This window comes from Canis lupus, chromosome 5 (assembly GCF_011100685.1).
Source record: "Canis lupus familiaris isolate Mischka breed German Shepherd chromosome 5, alternate assembly UU_Cfam_GSD_1.0, whole genome shotgun sequence".
Taxonomy (NCBI): domain Eukaryota; kingdom Metazoa; phylum Chordata; class Mammalia; order Carnivora; family Canidae; genus Canis; species Canis lupus.
Window position 1 is genome coordinate 66,709,767 of NC_049226.1, and position 26,824 is coordinate 66,736,590.

General features: G+C 49.8%; 1 long non-coding RNA gene and 1 other non-coding gene across 4 annotated transcripts; both read right to left on the reverse strand.

Annotated features, from left to right (window-relative positions):
• Positions 1–1,502: 1,502 nt before the first annotated feature.
• On the reverse strand, positions 1,503–6,827 carry LOC111096007. Of its 2 annotated transcripts, none has more exons than XR_005359947.1 (3): positions 5,876–6,827; positions 3,269–3,414; positions 1,503–2,141 (listed from the first exon to the last, which is right to left on the reverse strand). It is a non-coding gene; the product is annotated as an uncharacterized LOC111096007 (long non-coding RNA). The 2 variants fall into 2 exon arrangements; XR_005359948.1 differs by having other exon boundaries at positions 5,865–6,827.
• A 10,741-nt stretch (positions 6,828–17,568) lies between these two features.
• FOXC2 lies at positions 17,569–25,698 on the reverse strand. 2 transcript variants are annotated; one of them, XR_005358927.1, is made up of 5 exons: positions 25,607–25,698; positions 24,847–25,050; positions 24,215–24,369; positions 22,990–23,192; positions 17,569–20,843 (listed from the first exon to the last, which is right to left on the reverse strand). It is a non-coding gene; the product is annotated as a forkhead box C2 (transcript). The 2 variants fall into 2 exon arrangements; XR_005358928.1 differs by having other exon boundaries at positions 24,847–25,081; positions 25,607–25,684.
• Positions 25,699–26,824: the final 1,126 nt, after the last annotated feature.

Here is a 26,824-nt window from a genome sequence, read left to right on the forward strand (position 1 = left end):
AGGTGGGGGGTAGTGGGAAAAGGCAGGGAGCCTGAGGGGTCAGCACTGGGCAACATGTCTCTAGCAGGCCCTGGGAGCTCAGGATGAATGAATGAATGAGTGAGTGAATGAATGAATGAATGAATGAATGAACGGCAGCCTCAGGGCACTGGAGGCCAACATGTACCCTGGGGGGACAGGTGGGGAGGGGAGACAGTGTGGAGTCCTCTCCTCGCGGACCCTGTTGGGCGTGGTGATGGTGGCTCTAGACGCCAGATTACTTCCTGTGTCCACTGCATCAAGTGGCCACAACCTCCTCGGCTTAAAACAACACAGATTTCTTCTCTCACAGCCTGGGGCCGGAAGCCTGACAGGGCTCACGGGCTCCAGTCGAGGTGTCAGCAGAGCGCCTCCTCTGAGAGTTCCGGGGAGTGTGCGTCCCCTTGCCCTCCAGCACCCAGAGGCCGCCTACAGTCCGTGGAGGGTGGCAGGTGGCAGGTGGCCGTACATTGCTGTAACCTCTGTTTCGGGCGTCACTTCTCTGTGACCTCCCGTGTCTGCTTATGAGGACCCTCTACTTACAGTGGCCCCACCCAGGTAATCCAGGAGCATCTCTCCATGCCAGGGTGGGGCCATTAGACAGCCAGCTGCAGGCAGGACTCCAGGTGCAAGCCCCTCCCCACCCCTGGTCCCGGGGGATCCTCAGGGCAGCCCAGGGAGGCAGATGCTTTGCAGCGATGTAACTGGGGCTCAGAGAGGAAGGGGAATCTTCAGGCCACATGACCTGAACCTGGAGGCACAGGAATGACACCCTGGTCATGACGCTGGTGTCACCTGGCTGGAATAGCCCCACATCTCCACGTGGCAACCCCAGGGCCCTTTGCCTTCATGGCAAAGGTCTTCCCAGGAAAGACCACCTGGACACCACACAGGGACACTTCATCTCTGAACCCTCGTCTTGCAAAACCACATCAACTCTGAGAAAGATGCACCCTTGATGTCATCCTCATTGGCACACAAGAAATGCGGGCCCCTGATGTCAGGAACTGAGTGCCTTCCCAGCTCCCAGTGGGTGCCCTGGGGAACCCCGCGGGGAGGACAAGTTTAACAACGCCGCCTCGCCTGGGGACCGCGGCCACGTCTCCGGGTGAGCCCATCTGCCGGGCAGAGAAGAACCAGAAGCCAGAGGAGATGTGCAGCCTTGTTTATGCTCATGTTTGCGATCGAGAATGCTCACTTCCTAGGCCCCACTGTGCATACGGCTGTTCCTTTAAGAAGAAAAAGGAAGTGTGGTCCTGGCACAGTTAACCAGAGCAATAAAAAATAAATCTTGGTAATTGTTGTGGAGACAGAAAGCAACACAAACCGGACCTAAGAACATTGTAGGAAAATGTCAGTGTTGGGGGGCCGGCCGCTAGCCCTGCGATCCCCCGCCTCCCCGGAGTGGCCCCTGGAAGGGGCCCAGCACATTTGACTTTCTGCATTCCTCCTTCTGGGGTTTCTTGGAATGTCAGACTACTGCATTTTGCTGGTTTGATTTTTTTTTTCCTTTTTCCTGAAAAGGACGGGTGGTTTCAAAGATGGTGGTGGAGAGAGCCTCACGGTGGAGCCTGGAGGAGGACAGGGGCCGCGCTGGCCCCCCGCGGGTGCACCGGCTGGGAAGTGCCCCTGAAACAGCTAGCAACCCCCACACACACCCGTGGGGTGTCCAGCACCACATCTGCGACACAGAAATAAAATGGGATATTTCTACATTCCAGGGCTGATGGACCTCTGCTCCCAGAAATAACAGCAGTCCTCCCTCTTTGTGTCACCCGCCAGAGCAAAACAACTTTGGTAGCTGTAAGGTGTCCAGAAGGACCCGGCATTGGGAACAGGAGGACAGAGCCAGAGGTGACGTTCATGGGGTGCTTTCTGGGTGCCGATGCCCCATGCAGCTCTGACTGGCTGGAGATGGTCCCCATTCACGCCAGGGGCCCCTGATGGAAGCTCTCCTTTCAGAAGGCTCTGGATGGGATGATCGAGTGCCTGGGAGGCCGAGGCTGACGGAGTCTGGTGCTGTTGCCATGGACCACCACCTCCTAACGTGGCCAACAGTCGTGGGATTGATGCCGACACGCCGCAGAGCATGGACACAGCCGCTCGGTGGGAGTTTCCAGTATCTGCCATGATAATAATAAATCAGACTTCTGGTGGGTGAACCTGATTTCTGTCCTGAACATTCAGCAGGGATTTAAGTTAAGACCCAAAGATAAGCTGTTTGCTTAAAGAGGCCCCATCGTTTCCCCATCAGCACCTTAGGCTCAACCGTGGGGTGCCTCTCCCTGCCTCTGCCCACACCTCCCCAGCTGTCCCAGCTCTGTGCTGGGTTTAGAATTCCAGGTTTATCCAGTGAAGGTTAACTGCCTCCCAGGTGCTGGAGTGGTGAGCAGGAACCAGCTCGCCTGAGATCTCCCCAGGGAGACTGATGTCCCTTCTCCTTCCATCTGAAAATACATTCCAAGACCCTTTCGCCTTTCCGCCGGCTCTAGTTATCAAGGCTGGAGGGGATGCGCTGGGCTTCCCCCAGTAAATTAGAAATTTGGACACTACATGAACGGAGGGGGGAGCCAGCCTTCTGGCTTGAGCTCTGAAGCAAGACCCGTTAACTGTCTGGGAACGACACGTGGTCGGGGATTAGCGGGTTTACAGACTCTAAACAATGTAAGGGTGAGCAAGGAGAGCTCCAGCCACCCTGATGGGGTGAGAAGGCCAGTGGGCATGGGGGTGCAGGCGCACCTGGCTCCTCTGCCTACCTGCTGTGCAACCGTGGGTGGAGGCTCGGCCTCTGGTGCCTCCTCTGCACAGTGGGGTTGTGCAATTCATTATTGTCCAGGTGGGCATCAGTATTTTCATTTTATCATCCAGAGTTCAGAGAAGGAAAGTGATCTATCCAAGGTCACACAGCTTGGACATGAAGGAAATCGGGACAGGAACACAGGGCTCTTGTCTGCACTAAATGACCCTCTTCCTCTACATTAGACGAGAAGGTGACTCTTACCCGTATGACGCAGGAATGCGAGATCAGAACCAGTCCCAAGAATGAGCCAGAAAACCGAGCAACGCAACCCCTCCCTAACTACGGAGCTCAGATTCCACAAGGCTGCAGATTCCCAAAACGTCCACCCTGTGTCCATGGACGTGCATGGTTTCCGGTGGCTGTCAGGATAGATGCAGACACCCTGGACCACACCAGCACAGCTGTTTGATGGTATTCCCAGCACAGTTGGGAAAAGGAATTAGCACAAACCTCAAGAGAGAGCCTGTTCTCATGAAATCCACAGCCTGGCGGGGCGGCTGAGAGCGGGAGCGCAGCTCAGTCTGGTTTCACATTCTCTTATCTGCTGGTTTGCTTGGCTCCGTCTGTAGCTCGTCCTCGGCCCCACGAGGGAGGGTCTGGCACAAGATGGGGACAATAAACCCGGATTGGAACAAAAGCTGAACAACACGTCTCTACCTAAAACCCATCATCACAGCCCCCTGACCCCTGCTTTGGGGGTCACAACAAGGCAGTTCACTAGAGGAGTGCGGCCACTGGGGGTCCCCTTCCTCTAAGAGCTGTCTGCTGCCACCTGGGGAGTCTTCTCTCAATGCCGTCAGGTTGGAATGGTTTCCCGTCTTTTCCAAGCACCCCCGAATCTGAGCAGTGAGAACTTTTTCTTGGCACACAGCAATCCCAGCAGCTCACTGCCGACCCTGTGGCATTCATGCTGCCATCCACCAGGGAGCGCGTCCCAGGCTCTGCGCTGGGGCTTCCTCCAGAGGGATCCAGACCTCAGGCACATCTGTAAGCAACGTGTGAAGACCACACGTGCCAAAGAGGTGCCCACACCAGCAGACGTACATACTCCCTCGCAGACATGCCCCCCATCCTATGGATTTAATCTTTTAAACAGTAAAATATGAACATTAACTTAGTTCCAAAAATCAAAACAATTTCAAAAATGTACACTTGGATGGTTCACTCCATCCCTATCCATTCTCTCACTCCCACACCCTGGAGGGAATCAACCTCCTTAGTTATTTCTGGTCTGTCCTTCCTGTATTTTGGGAGGGGGAAGAAATATTATATATATAATAATGTATGTATACACACACATGCACATGCATGCATCTATATATGTGTATAAGAAATATACGCATGCATAATAAATATATATTAGGTGCAAAATATAGTGTGTTGTACATTCCGTTTTGCACTTCGGTGACTCCCCCCCTTAATGCTCTACCCTGGATATTGCCACACATAAGTTCATATCCGACTTTCTTATTCCTTTTTACAGCTGCGCAGTGCTTCACCACGTGAAGGTACCATAGGTCATTCCAACAGATCTCCTACATGTGGGCATTCTGGTAATTTCCAAATATCATCATTTGCAATTATGTGTAGAGTTAGAAAGAATGCCATGTCATTGTGTACTCTGTCAAAGAGAGCGTTTGGTATGTGGTACAAACTTGCATGTTTTGCGCTGTTGAACATTGCACGTGTAAGGCCATAAACTCAGACCAGGATGCTTCGGCTGCGGCTCTGCCACCAAATAACTGCCTGACTTATTTTTATAAAAGCCCGGACCTGTCTGTGCCTTGTTTGTGAATGGGGATGAAATATAGTCCTCTTTCTAGGGGTCCCTGTGGGAATAAAATGAGCTAAAGTGTGAAAATGCCCAGAACATGGGCAGCCCGGGTGGCTCAGTGGTTTAGCGCTGCCTTCAGTCCAGGGCATGATCCTGGAGACCCAGGATCAAGTCCGCCAGGCTCCCTGCATGGAGCCTGCTTCTCCCTGTGCCTGTGTCTCTGCCCCGCTCCCCCTCCCTCTGTCTTTCATGAATTAATAAATAAAATCTTAAAAAAAGGGAACCCTGGGTGGCGCAGCGGTTTAGTGCCTGCCTTTGGCCCAGAGCACGATCCTGGAGACCCGGGATCGAATCCCACGTCGGGCTCCCGGTGCATGGAGCCTGCTTCTCCCTCTGCCTGTGTCTCTGCCTCTCTCTCTCTCTCTGTGTGTGTGACTATCATAAATAAATAAAAAATTAAAAAAAATTTTTTTTAAATCTTAAAAAAAAAAACTAGAGAAAAAAAAAAAAAGAAAATGCCCAGAACAGTGCCTGACATGTGGGAAACACTCAGAAGTATCTGCTGTGTGCGCCTGTACCGGACAGTGTCAGGTCCACCCAGGCTGGGAGGCACGCAACAACAGACTCTCAAAAAAAGAGAAAAGGCCCGAATTGTAGCAATTGCCAATTTCCATGGTGTAAATATTCCCACATGTTTGATTTCAAGCTAAGCCCATGGCCGTCACTCAGCATGGAGTTGGGAAGCACAGCGCCTGCGGTTTCGATCCCTGGCGAGCTGGCTCTGGCACAACACAGTGCCCTCCGGCCCCCTGCCCGCTGTGCACCCCCTGGCTGCCGGGCCACCAACGCTGGCAGCTAAGGCTGTGCGTGGGCCTCACCCTCGCCTGGCTCCCCTCCTTTCTCACACTTCCGCCTCCCTCCTCCCCTGTCCTCCCTGAGAACTTCCCCAATACATCCCTTCACGCTAATCTCGTCCCAGAGTCTGCTCCCAGGGTACCCACCCGAAACTGCATCTCAAGATCTTATTTTCTCTGAAAAGCCTAAAGTTCGGGACATATTCCTTCATAAGACTCCACAGGTTTACAGGTCCCCTTTCTTATTAACCCGGCTGTAACCTTGTCTGGGGTTGCGTCTACATCCAAGCCCCAAGGTGTGTCTGTCCATGGGTCCTGACTCACGGAGCCAGGCCCTCTCCACTGACTCAGCAACGCCATTTCCTGCCCACAACCTTCAAGAACTCTTGCACTTTTGACACAATGGAGACCAGCCCACCCCTGATTCACCAGCTCCGTTTTCTGTCACATCCTGTACTTTCCCCGAGGATTTTTCTGTTCTCCTTCTGACCAGGGCCAGCGCCAACCAGCCCACAGCACCAGAGAACAGAAATGTGGCCAGGCCGACTTCAGCATGGTCCAGAAAAATAAAGAGGCAATCGTAGAAGGTCCGGAGGCCCTTGGCCCTTCCCTTGTTGGAATCAAATTTGCTGTGTTGAAATGTACACGGTCTCTGTGCTCCCCTCCTGATCGCCCCCAAAAAGGCCACAGTGGGCGGCGGTGGGGGGGGGAGGCGGTGACCAGATGGCGTTCCATGTGGTAGAAACGTGAAAGGATCGCCCGCCAGCGAGTGTAATCATTCTGGAAACAGTTCAGAATATTCATGTGTTCTGTACTTCTTCCCCAAGTAAATAAGGTGGAAAAGCATGAGAAGAGTCAAAGGTTCCTACAGGAATCCAGACCACAGGGGGAAACAGTGAGCCGACGTGGCTCTGCCGGACCAACAGCTTGTCCACGGGCCTCGCGTGGACACCCCTTCAGAGAAGACGCCGGAGTGCCTGGGGCCACCTTCCGTAGTGAACACAATGAGGGGCTGCCCCCGAAGCGACCACCCTCAAACTCCAGAGGAAACACCTAAGTCAACAAAGGAATAACAAGACCCCAGGCGGCAGCACTCTCTGGGAGAACTTTCCCAGGAGCTGGGCTGAGCTGCCCTGTGGCCATCCATGGACACCGGTCCTCTGCTCCACCTTGGGATCACCCCATGAATTCCTGACGGATCAGCTGCGGGCTGTGCTCTGGGGTAAAATTCAGTCATTGCTATTGCTTCTTACAGAGCTTGTGGTAGCTTATTTTAACATCTAGGCCTAGGCAGCATTTCCACGCCAGTCGAGGAGTCAGGAGTCAGCATCCTGTCCAGCGGCAGACGGGAGCCGCGGTGTAGACAGCATTGACCACCCGGAACCATGGTAACCGGAATACTTTGAACCAGAATTCTAAACTTCAATCGATTGTCTCCTATCAGGTAACTTTTCAACAAAACCAACAAGCAGAAAAAGAATAGGAAACAGCAAGATGTTTTAAAATATCGTGCCTACCTAACAAAAGGCAAACTATCCCAGAACACATGTGTCAAGTTCCTCCTCCCTCACTCACCGGAGATGCTTACATTCAAGTGGGTAGAACAGGGATATATTCTCAGTGTTGAGAATCTTCCAGACCTATGAATGAAGTGCAGGGATTAAGAGCACATGCTTTGGACTCAAAGTCCTCATTCTGCTACTTACGGGACATGGGACACATGGGGAGTGCGTGCGCCTCTCTCAGTGTCGGTTGCGGACCTGGCAGGTGTGCAGAGATGATGGCACACAAGGCATCGAAAGGTGCTCGCCGAGCTGTCATCTGCCTGCAGAGCACTCGGTATGGGGGCTGCTCTTGTTTCCTTAACTTGCCCCCTATTGGAAATAGATTAGTTATTGAAAACACTGGGCTTGTGTTCCCAAAGCCCTGTAATAAAGCAAAATAATTCTACACGATGCACACAAGCTCACGCACACATGCGCACGTGCACACACACGTCTTTAGAAGGCCAATTTTGTCCAGACCACATTTTAAGGGCCTGTGTGATTTGGGCAAGGATTCTCACTGCTGCTTTCCCAGCAAATAAAGTTGTCCGAATCTGTTTACTCTCAAATTTATATAAAGAGCTTCATTAGCAGCAGTGTGGATTGAATGGCCGCCACATGGCACAGACACAGTCTGAGAATGTTGGTTTCCCCAGTTTTGCAGAGTGATTTGTTTTTAATGAATTATGCACAGTGATCATAAGCTCTGCTCAAAGCCTCATTTACTCTGGAAATTCCTGAAATGGCTATTCATTTTTCCAAGTTCTTTTTTTTTTTTTTCCCTTGAAAGTTCACAAACACCCTCTGAAAAAGAAAAGCATTAACATACATACTTTTGTAGATTAGGACACACAGATGATTTGATAGAAAGCAGGTTCGGGGTGAAATATTCAGGATAATGAATCAGCTCTCTGGCTTTCTTTTTTTAATCTGTGGAAACCCTGACAGCAAAGAAACGTTGATTAAATAAATTCACAGTAGATTCACGAGTGCTCAAGGACAAGGGTCTGAGACTTCTCTGGATTAACTCACAGTGCCGAGACCATGGCAGAGCTCAATAGAGCTGTGCAAACGAATTAATAAAATCACACTTCCAAGCAAGCTCTTCAGGAAGTCAAGTAAGGAGCTGACCCTTCCTCCGGGCATCACGCCCGTGGAGCCTGCCTGTCTGAACAGTGCGACGCACTCTGAGACTGTCCGCCTGAGAAAGACCGTCTTCCTTTCTGTGGACCAGACAACGGCAGGATTTCTGGATTATGTCTTCCGCAGGTTGCAGCGAGGAGACACCACATTAAGTGTGTAGACAGGGTGGGTTCAGGGCTAACCAGCATCCACAGAGAAGATGAGAAAAACAGCCCAAATGCCAGGTCCACCTCTGCCTCAAAGACCACAGGCACAGACCGAACCCCAAGGGGTGAGCACTCGGCTGGAAAATAAGAACAACACGGGCCCAATCATTCCATCGATGAAGATTGCTGAACAGCCACCACCGTGCGGCTTTGAGACGGGGCACCAGATGAAGCCCAGGATGAAAGCTGACTCACCCGGGGCGGCTGGACCTTCATCTGGCTAGTTGGGAACACATTCCCTATCCAAGGCTGCTTCTGTTCCTCCACGGCAGGGTTTTCTGACCGACCTTCTCCAAGAAGATGCTTGAACACTTCCCTCTGCCCGACATCAACCAGTGGAGGTTGACAGCTCTAGGACACCATTTAGGCCACGGGTGTCTGAATCACCATGAGGGCACAGCCTTCTTCTGGGGCCCCCTCCCCCCAAAACACAAATGCACACAGACACCACCTTTGGCACACAGCCTTCGGGGGACTCGTGGATCTTCGGGGGACTCGTGGATCCTCCCCACCCCAAGCTTACCCTTGCACCACCCTCCCCCCTCTCCTGACACACAGGATGAGTCTCTGAATTCAGGAGAAAGGATATTGCTTTTTAAGGCAGTTCGGTGAGACTCAGAGTCAGTTTTGTTGTCTCCTAGAGTTGATGAAGAGCCAGTGAATAAATCCTCCGCCGGGGAGGCATCCTGATGTTCACACCAAAACCAGCCTGGCAGCTCAGCGGGCCCCGTCAAACCGACGAGGTGGCTTCGGCTTCTCAGGGCTGGCAGCAGTGAGGCAGTGTGTGCAGAGCTGGGGGCATGGGCCTGAGCATGAAGCCAGCGTGGGTGTCCCGGGAGAGTGACGTTGCCTCTGGGTTTCTCACCTGTAACATGGGGTCTTTCACCTGTAACATGGGGTGATGGTTACAGCTTCCACCTTGTAGGGCTCCTGGGGGATGGTGTGAGTTGATACTTGCCCACAGTGTGGACATCACCCAACAGGGCCCATGAAGGCCAGTGGGTGAGAGCTGGCTCAGGCTCTCCTGGTGTGACCTGGGGGCCCTTGGGCAAATCATCCAAACTCTGAACAGGAACTGGCTGTTTTCATAAAGTGGCCATACAAAGCCTCCCTCTGATGGTGGGAGATCAGACGAAGCACTGTGGCTCTCTGGAGGGCCCATGGGATCTCTTCTCTGGCTGCCAGCACCCTAGCCCTCACCACCCCCTCGCCCTCGGATTCGACACCTGCCCTCGAGCCACCCCCCAGCCTTCAGCCAATCTCCTGCCCAGCTGCTCCCCTGCTGCCGCCTGTTCTCCACCCAGCAAAGCAGCAAGGGTCTCTACAGTCCTCCCAGGTTCCTGCGCAGAACCAGATGGTTCTCGATCCTTCTTAATGAGAAGTGAGACGTGCACCACTGCCCACGAAGTGCGAGTGGGCTCTCCCCTATGGCCTGTCCAGCCTCCTCCACCCTTGCTCCTCAACCACACCAGGCTGCTTCCTGCCTCTGCCCAGAACCTTCTTCACCTGGCCACACCTTCTCGTCTGCACTTCTCCACCTGAGCCTGGGCGTCTGCGGAGCAGCCGCCTCTGCGCTCAGGAACCTCCCTTCCACAGCTCTCATGACATCCCCTGACTTCCTCGTGTGTGTCTAGCCACAACTCGCCCAAACCCTGAGAGGGACAGATGCCAGACAGGAAGCCCCCAAGCGGATGCCAGCCCATGCCAGCACACAGCAGGTGCTCAATACGCACAGCTAAGTGGGCAGGCGTGCAGATGGAGGGAGGGAAGCAGGGCGGTGGGTATTAAGAAGTAAATGAAGGTGCCAGCGCACAGTACGTGGCCCACAGAGGGAGCTCCGGAAGTGCCGGCTCTGTCATTCTGCAAATTCCCCTCCTGTGGACCCCAGTCGCTGAGAGGGAGAACCGTAAGCCTCATTTTCTGTCTCAGACTGTTTGTTGACCTGTTTCCCAAGTGCCTAGGACACATAGTAGGTACTCCCCAGATCTAGTGGCATCAACTGAATCTCATGTGCTTGGCACCATACCCAGTCAATGCAATGCATACTACCCGTCTGTAAATTGGAAAGTCGGGTGTATTTAAAATAAGCACCCAAATGAGTTATGTTCTAGGTAGTGTTTCTCAAAGTGCGGTCCACCGACGTATGCGGTCCTGAGACTAAAGCACAATGGAGACTCAAGGAAAAGCACAGGTGCAGTTGTCTAAGTTATGAGCTGAATAAGCCTTTTCTTTTTTCGTGGAATACCACAACAGACGGTCGTTATTCAGACTTGCATGACCAGCAAGCATCTTCCTGAAATGAACAAAGTGAGCCTGCCGTAACTTCAAGGAAAACAACCTGACACTTTGCTGCCAACGACGACATGTGAACTTTCAGGTAAAAATTAGAGTTTTGGAAACTGTATATTCACCACTGCAAGGTTGACAGCTTCCTAATTCTTAAAGACTTTTCTTGTGATATTTGTGGTGATGTTAATCGACGTGATGTTTAAAATACCGTATCAGCAAAGGCATCCACATTTGGAACATCCGAATTTTCTAAGTAACCAGCAGGTGATGTTATGAAATTATCTATGGATAAGCAGTGCACTCAGGGTGCCAGACACACCAAAGGACTCTATCGTCGCAGAGAATGCACGGTTGTTCCGTATGATTTTGGATTCAGTATCGTAGCTAAGCTTCGAGACACTGCCACTGGTTGAATTTTGGGATAGTATCAAAGAGGCAAAGCTACAATGATCTGGAAACACTTATCCAGGTGCTCCTCTGTTCTCTAACTCCATATGCATCTGAGGAGAGCTGACCTTCTTCCTACACTTCAGTCAAAATATGGCGAGAGATGGACGTCAGAAGCAGACATAAGAGCTGAGCCCGTCTTCTATTATACAAGCCATTAAAGAGATTTGCTAAAGTGTAAAATAATGCCTCTCTTCTTACTGATTTTCTTCTTTTGGAACATACTATTATTTTTCCTTTACAAATGGAGTATTTATGGGCGCCTGTCTGGTTCATTCAGAAGAGCATGTGACTCTTGATCTTGGGGTCATGAGTTCAAGTCCCACACTGGGTGTAAAGACTACTTAAATAAATAAAACTTTTTAAAGGATTTTATTTATTTATTCATGAGACACACATACAGAGAGGCAGAGACATAGGCAGAGGGAGAAGGAGGCTCCATGCAGGGAGCCTGATCCAGGACTCTATCCCAGGACCCCAGGATCATACCCTGAGCCAAAGCCAGACACTCTACCGCTGAGCCACCCAGGTGCCCCAATAAATAAAACTTAAAAAAAATTTTTTTAAGTGAATTACTTAGGTTATGGGTTTATTACTGTCATTTTTGAATACATTAATACTCTAGATCTTTCTCAGTTTGAAACTCTAATACATCGGATGCTAATAGATATAACCCACCCAGACCAAACTCTGGGGCTCTTGGTAACTTTTAAGGTTATAAGGGGGTTCTGAGACCAAAAACCTTGAGAACCATCATTCATACAATGTACTTCCTGAAAATCCCCCCCACCCAAGCTAAACGCCATCTAGGAATGGCTTTCAAGAAAACTGGATGAGTTGTGGTGCGTGATCACTTAGCCTCTGAGCTCCTAGGGGACAAGCCATCTCGGACAGCTCTTGCTCCGTGGATCTCTTCCCAAGCATTTCACAAACTTTTTGAAATTTTTTGCAGAGGTTTTGGACTGATAAAAAGGCCCAAGATCAAATAGGCCCGTTCTTTAGATGGGGGAAAAGAGAGGCCGAGATCACACCAGAGAGCAGACCTGGGGTACGGCTACCTTGTCGCTGGGGGCAGAAGCAGAACCCAGCTCCCCAAGCTTCCAGAAGCCTCGGAGCGGGAGCATGGTGCAAGACCAGGCCTTTCTCATGACACATCCACGGTTTGGCCTGCGGTCTCGCTGCAGTCATCCTGGGAATAGCTCGTAGTACTCTGGCTCCTGTTCATTTCCGTCACCGCTGAAAGCAGGAATTATCCAAGTGGGTGGAAAAAGAAAATGAGGGGCAATTTAAGAAACACGACATCAGAGGTACACAAGGGCCTGCCCTCCTCCCAGTCACTTCTCCGCAAATTTGTTTCCAGCACTGCTGTTGCTCATCTGAGGAGTGAGTGCCACCGCGGCCTGAACTGGTCGGTCGTGGGGCAATTTAAAGGGACAGGCGGGGCCCCTTCACCGCATGTCTGCGAGCGAGCTCTGGCCTCCCCGGCCTCCCGGAGCCGACCCACCCCGTACAGCCCCAGCTCCATTTCCCACACACGGCTCTGCAAAATGACTCCCGACACCAGACCACAAGGGGCATTTTATCTCAGCTGTCAGCCTGAAATACATTCAGAACTCACAGCAATTATGGAAACATTTGGGTCTCCTGAACTTTTCTCTGCTGGATTTCTCTCCCAAATAAAATGAAATGAAGCTTAGTTCTTTGGGGATTAATATAAACAAAGATCGTAAAGGCATCCAGGGAGCCGGCATGGGGGGGATCGCAGGCTGAGAATGGGCACTCCGCTTGCCTTTAGCACAGGAGCATCCCATCCGAGAACACAGGGCTTGCAGGGAGGGCCTCACCATGAATACGGTTAATTCTTTTAATTAGAGCCCGGGAAAATGTTGTTTCAGCTACCCCCCACCTCATGCTGTCAATCCACATCTCGAAGGTCCTGAATAGTATCAAATGCAAATATCCTTTTAAAAAAGGAGGTGGTCAGAGGGTCTAGAGGGAAGAAGGGATTTTTGAAGTATGCACTAAGTCAACAGACCCGTGAGCAGTGGGACAGTAAAATTTCACAGCCAGTCTTTGATCTGAATTTCAGAAAAATGAAGCCATAAATGTAGAATGTTTTATGAACCCAAAAATAAGAAACTCTTTGTCTTTTATCTAAAATGTCTGCTGAGAAAAATCAGAGGATTATCTAAACGTCGAGCTCATTATATTTTATTTGTGGCAGGGTAAAAGGAGAGCACAAAAATATTTACCGAGGTTTATTTTAACTCTAAATAAACAAAATGTCGCTTTAAAATGTATAAATGTATGTATATTTCGAATGGGTTTCAGTGGACAAATCCATCAACCTAAGGAGGTAAAAATGAATGGATTTTCTCGCTGAAATTGAAATATTCCCTCTGAGTCTGCCCTTTCCTCCGTGAAAGTTTTGTTCTGCAGTCAGCCCCACAGGTGAAAATCCTCCCTCTACCGTTGCTACCTGCCAGCGATGCTTCTTTGGAGGATGTTTCTGGACCCTGGTTGCCACGGCTTGCATGGAGAGATGCACTCAGGGCATCCCTTCTGCACAGAGTCTCTGTGCTCTTTCAAAGAGGGAGTGGCGGAGAGAAAGAAATTTCTAAACTACACGCCCCATAAACATGGCAGTCCTCAAAGAAGCGGGGACAGCTGTCGCCCGACAAAGACGGGAAGGGGCACTGCCTGCCTGCAGGGCCACATCTTCCCTGAGCCAGGAGGAAGTCCTCCAGGTTGTCCTTGGCTGGAGTTGGGGCTGAGCCAGGAGGACATCCTCTGGGTCCTCCCCGGCTGGAGTTGAGGCTCAGCCCCACAGCTGGGAGGAGCTGCCTCGCTGCTGCACACCTGGGCCTGCACCTGTGGATGGATGTGCCAACGCACCCACCTTCAGGTGCCACCATGGGCATCCAGGGAGACGCTGCCCATGGCAGTGCCTGGCATGTCAGCGACGGCCCCTGCTGCCTTCCTCCCGCAGGGTCTGCAGTGAGGTTCCACGCCAGCCCTCCCTGAGCCCCGTCTGTCTGGGATGCGTGTCCACCCTCCCCAGAAAGCAAAGCCACTCTTAGGTGAGATTGCCCAGAGAAACCGAGGGGTCCTGCCCACTGCAAACCCTGTAGCTTGGACCCAGCGCCCGCTCACTCTGCTTTCCCACCGAGCACAGCCACATTCCTGGAGAATGACTCGGTGCCGAGATGTTTTTAGTAGAAGTGACCTTGTGATTCGCCGCGCCCTGTGACCCTATGAAGCAGACGTGGCCACCAGGAGAACTTACAGATGTCCCGCCGCATGGTCTCACATGCAGACCTCGGGGCCCCCAAAGCTCATTCCAAGATCCTCGGTGTTCATTAAGACCCTTTCTTTCCCTGGGACACCTGGGTGGCTCAGCGGTTGAGCTCAGGGTGTGATCCTGGAGCCCCTGGATTGAGTCCCACATCGGGCTCCCTGCATGGAGCCTGCTTCTCTCTCTGCCTGTGTGTCTGCCTCTCTCTCTCTCTGTCTCTCATGAATAAATTAAAAAATTAAATTTTTAATTAAAAAAAAAGACATTTTCTTTCCCTGATGTGTGTCATCTCCTCCTTCGTGAAAAGTAACGCAGCCACCTTCTAAAACTCACACGTGTTATGTTTGCTTATTCTATTTTGGCAAATAGTGGGAAAATTTTTAAAATTTAACATAAATACACTTTCAATATGATGTGATGATATCAGAAGTTGGTTTAGGTAGTTGTGGGGTTTTTCTTCAATTTTAAGTATTAATAATAAAAAAGGAAAATAATGATAAAAATGAATCCTTGATTAGAATCCGTTCAGCCACCAAATCCTCACACAATAGCGACCCTTTTACTGCAAAACTTTTTACTACAGAATTCAATTTCTGCCCCTCCCGTTAACTGGGATAATGGCCGATATGTTGTAAGTTAGTCTCCAAATCCCCAAGGAGCTGACGATCTAATGATAAATGACACACACATGACAGATAACATTGCGATCCGAAAACCAGCCAGATGCCATGTCAGCACCTTACATACATCATCTCTTTTACCCTCCGGGGACCCAGAGCCTGTTTTAGTAGCTGCTCAAAGATCATCTGCCACCCGACGCTTCGTTGGAGACCAATCCTCACTGGACAGGTGTCTCTGCACCAATGCTATAGGTGAGCAAACCAAGGACAGACACGTCTACATGACTCTCCAGGGTCGTGCAGCCAGATGTAGGCTCAAAGGACTCGTTCTTTCCTCCCACACCACCTGTTGCCTGTAAGTTAGCAAAGAAGTTGGTGGGCGAAGCCCCGAAGAAGATGAAAATACCAGTAGAAAGTAGGAGAACAGTGGTCTGTCTGAACAAAGCCCCCAGAGGAGGAGGGAATCATTACTCCTTGGGCACATGTGAGTTCGAGTGTGAAATGTGCCACTGGGGCTCTGAGATGGGAGAGTCATACACCCAAACCCTCGGTGGTGCTTTTATGCTCCTGGGGTCAAAGTCAATGCCTCTCCCATTATGAACAAACCTGCACGGAGCCCACCTAGCCCCTGCTCCCCACAGACTCCAGCACCTTACCCCTGTGGGTCCTCTGCTTGTGCCATGTTGCATTTTTCCATATTTGTCCCATCTGCTGGGGTAGGTTGCTTCCTTCCACCTCTTTTCACAAAGTGCTTTGCCCATGGGTCACTCAGCAAAGGTTTGTGAATGGTTTCTAGGTGTTCCAGTCCTACAGGTCACATAGGTCATAACACGGGTCATGAGGTCAGTATGATAGTGACATTCATTTTTTGAAAAAGTGGAACAGGGTAGGATAGGATAGGATAGGATAGGATAGGATAGGATAGGACGGAGTAGAACAGAGCACATTTCACTTGCTAAGACAGGTGTTGTTTTTGAAACATATGTATCCATCCTCTGTGTGTCTGTGTGCATGTGCATGGGTGTGTGTGAGTGTGTAGCCTGGGCACATCAGTCAGGAAACAGGCTGTGCTGCTATAATAAAGACACCCAGATACAGTGTATCAAGCAGGTGGTATTTTGTTTCCCCCTCGGCACCAGTCTAGCAGGGGCAGGTGGGCCAGGGTGAGCGCATGGCTCTGCTCTGGGGATAATCTAGACACCCCCATTCTTCCCATCCCATTCCCCCTCCCTGGGTGTCACCTCCATCAGCCTGGCTGGGGCCAGCTCACGGGTTCAAGGCTACTACAGCCCAGAGGTAGGGATGACGGGGAAATGGAAGGCAAGCACTTTCCTTCTCCACGGACAGGAGCAGATGGGCGCTCACACATCCTCTCATATCTTCTTGGCCAGAACTTAGTCTCAGGGTCATGCCTACTTGCCCTGAGAGGCTGATAGGAAACGTACCCATCCAGCTGAGCAACCAGGCACCCCTGATACCTGGGAGATTCCATCACTAATAGCAAGAAAGGGGGAACAGAGGTCGGTGGACATTCTCCACCACACGGGATAACCAGATAAATGACTTCTCAGTGGGGCTGAGCTTAAAATGCTATGAAACCACTGCCTATGGCACTCTCTCTTGTCCTTTATGAAAGCCCCGATCCTGTGCTCCAGCAAAAAGGCACGATCTGAACTTGAGGGGAGTTGGAGCGTGGTCTTGGTTGGCACCACCTGACCACATGCACTGGCGCAGAAACACAGCCTCCTCACTCCCCAGGGTCTGCAGCAGGAGCGGTGCAGGTCCCCACGCCCTCACGCACAGGGCCCCTCGGATTCTGTCTGAAGTGAGATCAGGAATGTGAATCACCTCAGAAAATTGAACGGTGCCCTTTGAAAGAAAGACACGGTTATTCCCTTCAAACCCCGCTCTGCTCCTGGTCTGCTTCTCCTCTGGGGTTCCGCTGTCACCTTAACACAGGACAGCATTGGGCTTGGAGGTCCTAAAGGTCTAACTATTTTAGAATCTCCTTGTCCTGTCCCTGCCCTGAGTCTTCTCTATGTGGTCCAAAGCTATTAACCATAAATTTAAACAAATGAGCTGCACTGTTATGGGAATGCCATTCTATCCACGGGCGCCCTGCCGAGGAGCGTGTGCGACATCTGTTGAGTGATGCATGATTGTGTTTCAACATTATCACGATAAGACCTGATCTGGGGCTGAGTCTGCTCATGTGGGCTCACTGGGGGGAAATGGGAATATTGAAAAAACAAAACAAAATAAAATTTGCTCTTTCGGTGACAGTGTTGGAGAACCTCATGTCTAACCTCCGAAACTCAGCTGGTGCAAGGTGACTTTTTATTTTTTTAAAGATTTTATTTTATTTTTTTAATTCATGAGAGACACACAGAGAGAGGCAGAGACACAGGCAGAGGGAGAAGCAGGCTCCATGCAGGAGCCCGACGTGGGACTCGATCCCAGGACCCCAGGATCACTCTCTGAGCCTAAAGCAGACACTCAATCACTGAGCCCCAGGTACCCCAGTGGGGTGACCTTTTCAACAGAGTGACTGAGTGCTAAGAATGCTTTCTTGCCAACATCTCTCTGCCTATCTCTGAGGTCGCCCACCGAAGCCAGTCCAAGGTCAGTTCACCACAGAGCCACCAACCAACATTTCCAACAGAAAGCCACGACTTTGGCCTCCATGCCACATCATTATACCTTGAAATCGAGCTCTTGACGGGCTGTGCTTGAAGTGTACGACTTTAGCTAATTAGAAGGCTAAAAAATGCAACTTAATGAATTCAAGACTTGTTTATGCGAACCTGCCAAGGCATTTGGCAATGAGAAAGTGTGATTTGGTGAACATCTGATTACAGGCCGTGTGGAATTCCACATGCGGAGAGGCTGGGTTGGATCGGACTTTTATTGAACTGTTGTCTAGAATGTGGACTAATTTCCGACTACCTCATAAGGACTTCTAAGCAGGGTTGACAAAGGATTTATCATAATTATTGCTCTGGCCAGGGCCGTGATTATAAGTGATACACGTGTAAGTTGTGTTTATAAAGTTTCTGCATCGCAATTAGAACATGCTGTGATTTTTCTCCCTTTAGTCTTGCTTTCCTGCTCACGATGACTTCCTTTTATGAAACTTGCCCTTTTTTCTCTCTCAAATTAATACCTGCCAGCGATTTCCTTTGGGCAGAACAGACTCCCAGCATATACCCACATGCATTCCCCAGGGGCTTTTGACCTGCCATTTTGCAAGCCCGCCCCTGAGAAGGTAGTGCAGCTACCAGTGCTTCACCTGGCTCTCCTTTTCAGAGCCACGAACTGAAAGTAATGTGCAAATGCCATCCGGCACTCTATTCTTCCTTGCTTAGCTCCAAGCAATTCTAAAATCATAGAGTACATGGAGGACGTGTCTAAAAAAGGAACAAGATGGGGTTCGGGGGGCCGAGCAGAAATAGATGGGAAGGGAAGAGAATGTGGAAATATCATCAGAAAATGTTGCCCTGCTTGTTGGATGTAAAGTTCTGGATGCGTCTAGCAGACGCATTAGGATGTAGCAGATTAGGATGTAATTCAAAACGCCCCGCGCACATGTGACTTTTGTCTCTTTGAGCTCTCAGGATCTAAAAGGTATGTTTAAAAATCTCCAACTAGCAAACACTTAATGATTTACCTATTCTTCCACATAATGCAGTCTACTGTGGATTTATTGGTAGAACCAGTATAGAATCAGATTTTTTTTTCTTTTTAAAACAAAATAATAACTTGAGAAGTGATAACATAAGAGAATCAAGACCCAGAGAGAGCATGGCATGGGCCCCCAGCTCCATCCCGCCACAGAGTTACCATATGTCCCAGTTAAGATCTACTGTGGTAGCAGCACTTGGGTGCCCAAGTGTGGGATACAGTATCAGGAGCTGCAGGCACCAGCTGTGCATGACACCCCCACACACCTCGCCTCTGCTCATCTTGTAACTGGAAGTGTGTCTCCTTTGAGCCTCTTGCCTGCTAAGGAGCATTTTGAGTCTCCTGGAGGGGAAGGGAGCCCTCAGGGTTGTTGCAGACTTGCATGGTCATGGAACGCTCTTTTCCTGGAGCACATCTCAGAGGGATTAGTCCACTTTGGAGAATAAGCTACACCTAGAGGCCTGGTGATTGCCTGGTTCAAATCCCAGCTCCACTACTTCCACCCTGAGTGACCTGGGCACAGTCACTTAACCTCTCTGAGCTTTGTTTTCCTCATCTATAAACCCCGGTTACCATGAATGTCAATTCCACAGGATGGCTGCAGGGTTTACATGGAAAATGCACAGAAAGCACTACAGCACCTGGAAGTTAGTAAACCCTTGGGAGTATTAGCTATCAGCATCATAGCTACTTTTTCTTGATTATGGTTCATTGGAATTAAGGGTGAAGCTGAGGCTGAATGGCATTACAGGTTTTACATGTGAATTTCTAAGCCAAGCCACCTGGGCTCACATGTTTGCTTCCCAATAGACCAGCTGTGTAGCCTGTAGCAGGTGGTTTAGCCCCAGACTTCATTTTGTCACAGCTCATGGGGGTGGAGGGAGGATGGCCACAGCCCCCAGCTTACCAGTTATTAAAATTCAGCGAGAGTGTGTGTAGGCACCTAACATAGGTTTACACAACCAGGCACCACCGTGACTTTGGAACACAGCAGAAGGCGATCAGACCCGCTCCCAGGCTCTGTTCTGCTCAGGAAGCTCCCTGAGGCCAGGAACCATATCTCCCACCTCCTGCTTCGCTGCCCTTGCACCACGCCCCACGCTGGCCCCAGGCCTTTCCTCAGGACGGGCTATACCACTGACAGTGCGCTTCCCCACTAGGCCCCCCATCACTTTGTCAGCTGACTACATCCACTACATTCACATGGCTCTGGTCATCAAAGACGGAAGCCCTGGACGAGCAGCCTCAGCACCAGAGCAGCTTGCTGACTGCACAGCAATGTCCTCAGTGGCTGACACCTCAGGCTAGATAGAGCTCCCAGATGAATCCCCATCACCTGGATCTAAGGGCCTGACCTTTCCTCCCCACCATCCTGCTGTTGGGGTGAAGCCTGAGAAGCCAGAGGGGGAGCATGACCCCTTGGAATCTCAGGTGGGTGTCCACTCCCACCCATTGGCACTAGGCCCTACTTCCACTAGACGGCCCCTCTCAGTACATGCCAGGTCCTAACAGCTGGCAGGTGGTGCCCTTACCAGCTAAACAACCAGAAAGGTTCACTTCCATTGTGATTTTGTCATCCAGTCTTTTCCAATGGGACTTGGGAAGAGTCTAGAACCCAAGTATAAAAGGGCTTGATGCAGAGATTTTACCCTGGAGACTGCTCAGGAGCTCTCAGCACGCCTGGGGGGTCACCGACAGACAGTCCCTCCCATGCCAATGGCTTCTTGCATTTCTTGGACCATCAGAGGACATTCACAGGATAGGCCACAAGGACCACAGAGCCAATGCCCGCAGGAGCATTCAACGTGGATCAGGAGCTGTGGGACGTCTCTGAGCTTCAGAGTCGTGAGGCGTGCTGTGCCTTGGCTGCCTGCAGCAGACCATCTGTGCCTCCATGACTCAGCCTCCACTTTGGGAGGTCTAGACTAAGCCTTTGGGAGAGCCGGCTCCGCATCCGAATGCAAGCGTCCTCTCAGTCCCGAGCAGCCTGTGGCCTCTGGGCAGTGAAGTTCTTCATTTGCAGTGTGATTATAATAATCATACCTCCCTCCTAGTGTTGATCCTAGGATGGATTGAGCTTGTTCCTGGGGCCAAGCAGCACATGTGGGGCAGTCACTCTCATCTGTGCCCCCGGCACCATCTCTTAGTTTATCCAAGCCTCCACTTGCACATCTGTAAAATAGGAGAATAATCAATGACAAAAGTCCCTACAACCCTTGGTAACAAGCTGACAGAGGAGGAAGTCAAAATATACCAGCTATTGTTCCAAAAGTGCCTATTGACAGTGATATTGATCCAGCCGTGCCCTGTGACAACCACTGAGAAGCAGGAAGGACCACCTGGCCAGCTGAAGTCAGAGGAGCTATTGCTGGATGGGGAGGGGGACTAGATTCAATCAACCACCCAATATCCCCCGAAATATTTCCCTGACACACTTCTCCATCAGGATGCAGGAGACACACATGCAGGGGCCAGGCAGGGTGATGTCATGATAAAAATCACTAAAATAACATCCAATGTGCAAGAGATCAAAATATACATCTTTAGTGTAACTGCTTGCTCTTTCTGTCCGCTCCTCTGCTCGGTGGCTCTGCGACGGCATGGCCTGCGGGTCCCTGCTGTCGACATCAGCCAGAGCGCCCGTGTGGCCACGATGCAGAGCAGGTGCTTTCCCAGCATGGCCTTCCTGAGTTCCACAGCTGCCAGGTAGGTTTGTGCAAGTGCCTTATGCAGACGTGGAAACCGAGGCCCAGTGATGACCCTCCTGGTCCAAGGCCCGGACCCAGTCTGTCTGACTGTTCTCTGATATCCACTACATCGCTCTTGCCTTTTTTTCTAAATAAATCCTCCGACACCTCCAAGGTGAGGTCCTACCGCCTCAGACACACGTTCTCAGGGAGGCAGAGAGGCATGGCCGTGCCTGCCAGGTGCATGAGTCTGCCACAGGAATCAGTTCTTCAGCTTCTTGGCTTTTGAAGAGAACTCTTAGTTATCCTTTAAAACCCAAGTAGCCCCTCTTCTGTGTGCCTCCCATGGCTCTTTCAAGTACTCTGTGGCTCCCATAACTCATCACATGTCCTTCAGCAAAGCCAGCCATCTTCCTAGACACCTTCCCCCACTTTCCCTTTCTGGAGAAGCTGCCCTGCCAACGTCCTAGCTCCTCCACCCTCCCTACCCTGCAGCAAAACTGGCAACTTCCCTCTCTCCCAAGGAAAGGGGAATAGAAGAGGCCACAGACCCCCTCCATGTGATAAGACACCTTATCATATTTCCCTGCAATTATTCTGTGTCCTACTCAGTCACTCCCTCCTTGCACAATGTCAGCCACTTATCAGAAACACAAATAAGAGCACTTGAAGCCACATAGAAATCTGTACTGGAATCCCACAACCCCCTGATCGTGCTGCAAAGGCCACTCATGTGCCAAAAATGGACCACCAACTACTCAGCAGCCTCAGCAAGCCGTCAGTCACAGGACAAAGCCACCACCGCCACCGCCGCCACCGCCACCACACACAGGCCCTGCTTCACCCGCAACTCAACCCCACCCTTCCCCAGCCACTCTCCCCTCTTTGCAGAGTTTGGAAGTCGACTTCCCTGGATGGGGTTCAAACATCTCTACCCTTTTATCAGCTTTTTAGAAATGGAAGTTACAACTCTAAGGGGATTGCTGAGCAGAGATTGAGCGGTTCCAGGGGAGGAAGTAATGGAGGGTGAAGGGGTTCAGTTTCAAAGGCGTCTAATGGAACCTCGGAGGAAGCCTGCGTAGAATACAGCACTTGTCCTCTGAGCGCCAGGTCTCGTTAGAGAGAGCCAGTCAGAAGAAGAAGTGAAAATGTCAAGTAGGAAAAGAAATTAGGGTGAGCGAGGATTTCATGGTGGAAGGAAATATTTAACTAAGTGCATTATTCATTTTTCATTGACTCAAATGCCAGGGGCTTTAGCTCATAGTGTGGGGTTGGCAAGAACGTCCAGACCCAGCACAGCTATGCAGTTAAACTTTTTTTTTTTCCTCTCTTGTAATCTCGGGTAAAGATTTCTGGTCCTTTGGGGTCTTTGGGCTGAGAGCAAATATTCCATCTTCTTTGGGGAGACTCTGCCTTTTTGCTTGATGGAAAAATGGAAACGGTAACCCTACTTGCACTCGCACTCCCCTGGTCACCAGGACTCCGTGGAGTCACCCAATCCCCTGGGGTCGGCCAGAGGGAGGGGGGCTGGTCTGTGAGTCAGAGCCTTCCTTCTGACATGGGCCTGCTGTTTCTTGCACTTCCGTTGGGGACTCTGCGAGCCCTTCTGGAAATAGACAGAATTGCCTTACTTGTTCTTTGTGACGGTGACATACAACAGTTGGTTTCTCCTTCTCATTTGACGTGTTTCAAAATGTCGTAGTGACTGCAAACTATTTCCCTAATTGATCCGGAATGCAGACTAATTCCCATGCCCCGAATTGGTTCGTGTGTTCCAAATTTAGAAATTGTTTCATACATTTAAGATGATCCTCCTTAGAATTGCAGTTTAGAGCTGTGTTTCACAAAAAAAAGATCAAAAAAAAAAAAAAGAAAGAAAGAAAGAAAAAAGTAGAAGACAGTGAACTCTGATCTGATCTTAAACTTTTTTTTTTTTTTTTAGAAATCCTACAGGGGGGCAGCCCCGGTGGTGCAGCGGTTTAGTGCTGCCTGCAGCCCAGGGCATGATCCTGGAGACCCTGGATCGAGTCCCACATCAGGCTCTCTGGATGGAGCCTGCTTCTCCCTCTGCCTGTGTCTCTGCCTCTCTCTCTCTCTGTGTGTGTCTCTATGAATAAATAAATAAAATCTAAAAAAAAAAAAAAAAAAGAAATCCTACAGGGTGTCTGGGTGGTCAGTGGGTTGAGCGTCTGCCTTTGGTTCAGGCCATGATCTCAGGGCCCCATGTCAGGCTCCCTGCTCAGCGGGGAGTCTGCTTCTCCCTCTCCCTGTGTGCGCTCACTCTCTCTCTCTTTCTCTCTCTCTCAAATAATAAAATCTTTTTTAAAAATCCTACAAACATTTCAGTAATAATCCACAATAATGCTAACAAAAATAGAGGCAAATATTTATTGACACTCAGGACCTGTGAGGCACCATACTGAGTATCTTACCTACAAAATGCATTGAATTTTCCTAATTATTTGTATAAGAAGTGTGCCCACAGACACTCATAGAAACGCCCACAGAGGCTCTCAGGAGTGGTGTGGCTCCCTCAAGCTGGCACAGGCAGTACAAGGTGGACCCAGAGCCATGGTCTTTTTGGTTAGGATTCACAGTAATCTGAGTCCCTCGTGGGTACAGAATTTACTGGCATCCAGAGGAAAAGTGTTACACAATACTGATGCCACAGCTTGGAACCCAGGGATGACCCTACCACAACCTTCTGGTTGAGAAAAAAATAAGCACCAGCACCCGCTGTCTTTTTTTTTTTTTTTTTTTTTTTACTTTTTTTAAAAATAGGAGTTGGATAAGCAAGATGTGGCAAATTTGTATAATGCAATATTACATAGCACCAAATTTCTTCTTCGCACTCACCCATCCAAGAGACAGTGGCTTAGTTCAGACGCTGGAGACATTTCTTCCATCCATACCCCACTGGCCAGCAGTTGGTCACATGCCCATGTGCTGGAGGCTGGGACACATAATCCTTCCCCGGCAGCTATGTGCCAGCAACACTTGAATTCTATTACCTAAGGCAAAGGGAATGTGGATACTGATGGCCACTAGCTGTGTCTGCCATCATCTTACTCATGCTGTGTCCTCCACATCTTTTCCAATCTCCAGGACATAAGTCTCAGATCAATAAACTCACTGTTCACAGGTTGCCAACCTCTATAAGAACCCCCACCATCATTCTAAGCTTCTGGAAGTCCCAACATTCAATGTAAAAATTCTCTTATCAGCACAGGTAAGGCAAATGTTGTTCATCTCCATTTACAGTTGAGGGTATAATCTCCATGCTCCCCGAATTCCTTATCAGTAGGACCTCAATTTTATCCAGGGTGATAATATAGCCGCCCTTCTTCCCTGCATGAAAAATGCTACATGCTCTATGTAGATGCTCTCTCTTCCAGGAAGTAGAGCTTAACCCCACCCTGAGTGTGAGCGGACCCAGGTGCCTTGCTTCTGAAGAACAGAGTTTGGAAAGGGAGTAGCAGGAAGCTTACAGTGGAGAAGCCCCAAAGACACTTTGTTAAGCAGGAGATGGAGGTGAACAGCACCAGTGATGCGTCAGGTGGAGATGAAGCCCCTCCGATGCCATGTTGAAGAGAAGGACGTTTCATCTCTGTGGTGTGCTTTCCCAAACACAAAACTCAGTCTGATCATGAGAAAAACTCAGGTTGACAGACAAACCCAAGTTGAGGGACAATCTGCAAAAGATCCAAACAGTCCTCTTCGAAACTGTCAAGGTCATGAGAAACAAGGAAAGTCTGAGAAATCGTCGCAGCTCAGCAGAGGCTAAGGAGACACAGAGCCTCAATGCAAGGTGGGATCCCGGATGAGATCTACAGCCTGGGGCTTAGTTAACAGTAATGTACCAATGCGGATTTCTTACTTTGCAAAATGTGCCATTGTTATGGAAGATAGAGACCCTTGGGGAAATGGTGCAGGGTATATGGGCACACTCTGTACTGTCTCAGCAACTTTTCTAAGACTCTAAAATTATTCCAAAACAAAACATCTGTAGAAATAAAAAATACATAGCATCCCTAGCAGTTAAGGGATGACCAGATGACCCTGTCCTGGCCAATGAGATGGGAACAGATGACTGTCCACAGAGTTGGTTTTGGGTAAGGCTTGCGGGGGGGAGGCTGCGCATGCATTGGATGTGTGTGCTTGGGCACAGCATGCATATATGCATGTAAGTGGGTGTGTGCATGTGTGTTTAATAAAATCCTGACACATGCCTCCTGCCCTTCCTCTTACCACCTACTCCATGCCTGAGAAGCAGGCTTCCTCCATGTGCCAAGGGGAGGAAGGCAGCATGCTGGAAGGAGACCCAGTTCTTAGCAAGTTCCTTCAGCCTTTATGACATGCAATTCCATCTTTGGAATTCTGGTCATGTGAGAAAATCATGCCTCATGGCTCAGCCTCCTTTGGTAAAACACGGTCAAGTTCCTGTACAGCTGAGCCCACCCCTAATTTAAATCAGGTGGAACCCCAGGAAATTGTGGGTATGTGATTGTCTCTGCCCGCAGTAGAGATTTATCATGATGCCAATCATTAACTATTTTATTTCTATGGCAGGATCATTTTTCCCTGTATGGTATTAATATGTATGTGGTTCAATGGCGGGAAAACTTGAAAACTCTCAAATCCTTGCCTTCTTGAAAAGCTGGTTAAATAGGGTGTATGTGTGTGCATGCATCTGTGTGTGTGAGAGAGATGTGTTTTTTTACATGATTTTGAAGGATAACAGTCTGTTGTGTGGATGTATACTAGGTGCAGGCAAATTGGATGTTTCTATTTGGCAAGGAAGGTGGGATTCCTGATGCTGAGGCCTTAACCAGTAGGCTGGAAGACAAGGCCAACTGAAGCATTATGAAATACTTATGTCTGTGGCTTCTGTTGTATATGTCCTGGGCTCATGGTCATTATTCTTTAGTGATTTTTAAAATCTTATGCCTAAAAGTTTATTTTCCATAATTATAAAGTAGATGTGCATGTTTACATTTATGTAAAACGTTTGCTGTGTAAGGGTTTTGTTGTTGTTGTTTATTTCCTTAAAGATCACTATATCTAAGTAAAATATGAAGGTCAGGCGCACCTGGGTGGCTCAGTCCCTTAAGCATCTACCTTCGGCTCAGGTCATGATCTCAGGGTCCTGGGATTGAGTCCCACATTGGGCTCCCTGCTCGGCTGGCAGTCTGCTTCTCCCTCTCCCTCTGCCCCTTCCCCTGCTGTGAATTCTCTCTCTCTCTCTCTCTCTCTCTCTCTCTCTCCCAAATAATTTTTTTTAAAAAATGAAGGTCAGCAATAAAATAAATAAACACAAGGCATCGATCTCCTTCCAGCAATGCTGGGTCAGGTTGCCTTTTTTCTAAATATTACTGAACCATCTCCTATAAATCTGGGTCACAAAGAGTAGCAAACGACCACTCTCCAACTGTCTTCTTCTAGGGTAAGGAGTTGATCTCTTAAGAA